The 4424-nt window shown below is 41.4% G+C and overlaps 1 long non-coding RNA gene across 1 annotated transcript; it reads left to right on the forward strand.

Moving 5' to 3' along the window:
* Positions 1 to 387: 387 nt before the first annotated feature.
* LOC138956856 (uncharacterized) lies at positions 388 to 3391 on the forward strand. Its single transcript, XR_011452844.1, has 3 exons — positions 388 to 832; positions 1209 to 1360; positions 2937 to 3391. It is a non-coding gene; the product is annotated as an uncharacterized lncRNA (long non-coding RNA).
* The last annotated feature ends 1033 nt before the right edge of the window (positions 3392 to 4424 follow it).

A 4424-nucleotide genomic window follows, 5' to 3' on the forward strand; every position in this document is an offset into this window, starting at 1 on the left:
CCTGCGGTACAGTGCACGTAATAACCTTTCACAATGGCTTGCTTTCAAGAAAAATGACACCTTCAAAGTTTGCAGTCAGGACAAACGAACGACAATTGAAGCTTAACGTCCTCACGGAAATTAGTACCTATTAGGGACGCTCCCGATAGCCAGTATGGTTGTAAGGACGATAACAAGACAGTAACCAAAGAACTAATTAGGGACGCTCCCGATAGCCAGTATGGTTGTAAGGACGATAACAAGACAGTAACCAAAGAACTAATTAGGCGCAGTGAGACTTGTGCTTTTTATGGGGCGCTCACTGAAAGACCTAGGTAGGACTGTTGGGAGACACACGTGTACATCAAGGGACATTATCCAGGGTAGACGAAGATGGACCGGAGGCGACATTTTTTTTCACACGTCAGTTGCGGGCTTTCAATCCCGAAGGCTATTTCCGAGTAGCTACGAACGTAAACGGAAGTTCCGATGTGTTCGGATGCTTATCGATTTGAGTTGTCGTTCGTGTCTCGCTGACCCAGTACACGGTAGCGCTGGAATGAATGCAATCCGAGCTACGAACTTTGCCGATTGCAATCTAGAAATGATCGTCACTGCTGCAGGGTCAATGTGTGAATTAATAGGATAGAGCGAAAAGAATGCACTCAGTACTCGCTCAATCCATGCTGAGGCTCATAAACTCCCAGCCTGCAGAACATCATACAGACAGCAGTCTTTCTTTCCTCGCACCATTGGCGAATGGAACGCCCTCCCACCACAGGCAGTATCCTCAGCCTCGGACATTTTCCTCTCACTCACTGATTGTCAATCATCGGTTTGGATCAACCAGCAGGTAAGTTATTGTTTTTAAAATCCAAGACATGACCATTGCAAACGTGGCCTTTGTAGAACTGAGCAAGATCATCCATCTGTTGTGTATGTCATGTGTGTGTTACTGAGTAACTGGGTGTGACTGTGAGTCACAGAGTGTGTGCTTGTTGTGTTCTTATTTTTTTTACTCAAGTTTAGAAAATGCTTGATCTTTAATCTATATGCACAGAATCAAATGCTGCTGTATCAGTGTATGAACTATGGTTGTACAAGAATAAACAAAACAATTACTGAATTAGTGAGTGATTTGGCTCTGATAGTGAAGTTGAAATAGTACTTAATATCTCATTGTCAAGACATGTTAATAGTTATGTTAATATTGTTATTGTTTTTTTCAGGCCTCCCGAGAAACCAGAGGTGATGTGCATCATTCATACAGCTCCTGTCTTTCAGTTCCAACAGTTTACCTTTAAACATGGATACATGTACTGGAGAGGTATCAGGATGACTTGGCGTGGTGCTTTACATTATTACAGACTACCCCTGAAGAGTAAGTTACACATTTATAAGGTATTGGTGATGGTAGTCTGTAGCTATAAACATGCATGTACTGATGTAGATCATTCAGCAGTCTTTTGTTCTTTGTAAATTGTATTACATTTACAAGTACTTTGTAGATGAAATTATTCATACATTTGAAGATGCAGAGTAATACTGTGCATGGTAATTCACTAATTGATATGATGTACTTTGTATACATAATGGTACAAATATCTTTATTTTCTCTCTCCTTCCCATCTTAAAGTTTGTTGCAACCCTATACTCATAAAGTGCATTATGCTGTTTGTATGAAAATTGATTTGAACTATTCTATTGTGATGCAAGAAAGTAAAACATGAAATAGCTAGAATGAAAGATTTACTCATTACTGGAATTATTTTAAATCAGTCAGTCCTTTCCGCCCACCATAAAGACCATCCCCTCCTCATCGTGGTATGGTGGTGAAACAGAACCAAGCTATGCCGTCGGAAGAAAATCACTGAAATTTCACTGTCCCTAAAACGTGGGGGTGTTTTTCATTGTGAGAAGTATACCGGTAGGGTTCTCCCATGGCGGACGGGTTGGTTGCTGGCTAACGGGGCTCTGGTAAAGACGGAGATGTGCTGGATAGTACCGGTGTGACGGCACAGAGGCCCAAGGACACAAGCGGTCATCTCAGCAACCTCCAAACGGGCAGACTGGACTCGACAACCATGGTAGGTAACCAGTCTAGGAGAAGGAAAACTCCGAAATAAAACCACGGGCAGACCAAGCTCAACAGCCCAGGAAGGCAATTGGTCTAAGGGAGGGACCCCTGATCAACGTCCATGGCCGAAGCCGGAGATGCGGGACCCCCTGGGTGCCAAAAAGCGCTGCATCACGCAAATCACAAAATGATGGAGACAAACCAATTCCCATCTAGTGAACGACGAAGAAGAAGAAGAAGTCCTTTCCTTGGCTCACAATCACAGATCTGGCCAGTTTTTTTTATATTTTTTACATGGAATAAGAGTTATATAATATAGTAAAACGTATCAACATCCTGACTGCCCCTGCGCAGTGTTAGAATTTTCTGAATGACTTCACATCACATTTCTCAACAAAACTGTAAGGTGTCAACGCTAAATAGGGAATGTGTGTGGGATGAGGGCTCATGCTGTCAATTTAAAAAATAGTAAATTTCCATCACATTCCAGAAAAACCGCTCACATCAGCAGCATAACAAGATACATGTATCATGTTGTTAGAAAGGTTCTTGTGAGGAAGTCTTTTTAATTTTAATGATGAAAGATTCTTTTTAATTTTAATGATGAAAGTATATAAATAAATGGTTTTCACAGGAAGGAATGATGGCACCTGTAATATTACAGAACAATGTTTACAGTTTAGTTAATAGTTGTCACTGTCAGTATCACCCACACCATTCTCCATCCCACTGATTGTGTGAAGAACAAGTACATGTATTACTTCCTACCTACCTTCCGGCACCCCCACCACACACCCTCTTCTCAATACCAAAAACATATCCCCATCAGCGCACAGCAAAGTCTGAATGTGCTCAGTAATACATTTTCTTTATTTTCCAGGAAGTGAGGTGCCGAGATATGACGTGCAGGCAGCTTGCAGAGTGGTGCCTGGCTTTGCTGAGGATGATGATCAGATTCAATCCATTCTGTGCTGACAGAGCTACCAGAACTGACCCACACTGCTGGCATGACCTTTACAGCTGCATTCAACACTTTACTTTTACGCTGGTAACTTTACGGTTGCTCTCTCTCGATTGAGCATTTTTATTTTAACTAAGGGGAAAAAGTAAATGCCTCTGCAGAGATTCGAACCTAGGACCTTGATATTTTCAGGCCCATGTCCTAACCACTAGTTTTTTTATTGTAAGATGGATATATGTCTAGTGGATGCAGCTACATGTACAAATGTGCCAAATTAGAACTTGCATTCTCAGCCTATAGTTTTCTTGGGCCATTCATGTGAGTACTAAATATTGTGAATGCATTGGTATTCCTAGACTATCACACATGTGAAACTGCCTTTTCTTACTTTTGTGAAATGTGTGAACTCACTTTATTTACCTCTTTGTGTTAATAAATGCAGTTTATCAGTTACCTCTGTTGGTTTCTTCTGCAAGTATGTCAAATGGCCCACACACACCCTCATGCGCACACACACACAGACACGCACAAAATCAGATCTCAAGTGTAAGTATTCTTTTTGCAGTTTTATTTTAATGCCCATAATCAGCCAAACAAATAATTATATCATCACACTTGCACCTAAGCTTAAAGTAGCAGTCCTGCATACATGTGCAATGTGTAAATGTTTCAGGTCACCATCTGTCCTGGTTTGAACATGCAATAAGAACACCTCTACACAAATACACGTACAGTCAACTGGCTAGCTGCTTCCCTGCAAGGCATATTTGTCTATGAATTAATCGATTTTCCGCAGACAGCAGCCAGGTAGTGGATCTTTAGTATATGTCCAAGCAGACGGTTGATCTTATTACAACACATCAAGGAAATATTTAAAAAAAACTGATTCCAAAATCTAACCTTCCAAAGTTCATAATCAATAAAGAAGAATGGTATGTTACTGGAACCCTTTATTTATGACTTAAGGCAATGTGCGGCAGTAAAATTACCAAACTTAAAGGTACTGAACTTGTCAAATCCAGGTGCACGGATCCCCTGGGGCTTTTAGTCATACCTCAGGCAGCTATCCGTTAGAAGAACTACCAAGTTTCATTGACTTGCACCCAAAGAGTCAAGAACTGCGATTTTTTTACGAATTAATTTTGGACTCTGTCTCGGCTGATCTTGACCTATTTTTGGATCCAAATGGAAAGCTGAGGATCTGCTTAGACCCAAGGGACCTTAACGCCGCCATTAAGCGACCACACTACCCCATGCCGACTTTGGAAGACGCACTCTCGAAGATGACAGGCGCCAAATATTTCTCAAAGTTAGACGCGAAATGTGGATACTGGCAGATGAAGCTCACCGAGGAATCATCATACCTCACCACATTCAACACTCCCTTTGGTCGCTACAGATTCAACA

This window comes from Littorina saxatilis, unplaced genomic scaffold, assembly GCF_037325665.1.
Source record: "Littorina saxatilis isolate snail1 unplaced genomic scaffold, US_GU_Lsax_2.0 scaffold_339, whole genome shotgun sequence".
In the NCBI taxonomy this organism is placed as follows: domain Eukaryota; kingdom Metazoa; phylum Mollusca; class Gastropoda; order Littorinimorpha; family Littorinidae; genus Littorina; species Littorina saxatilis.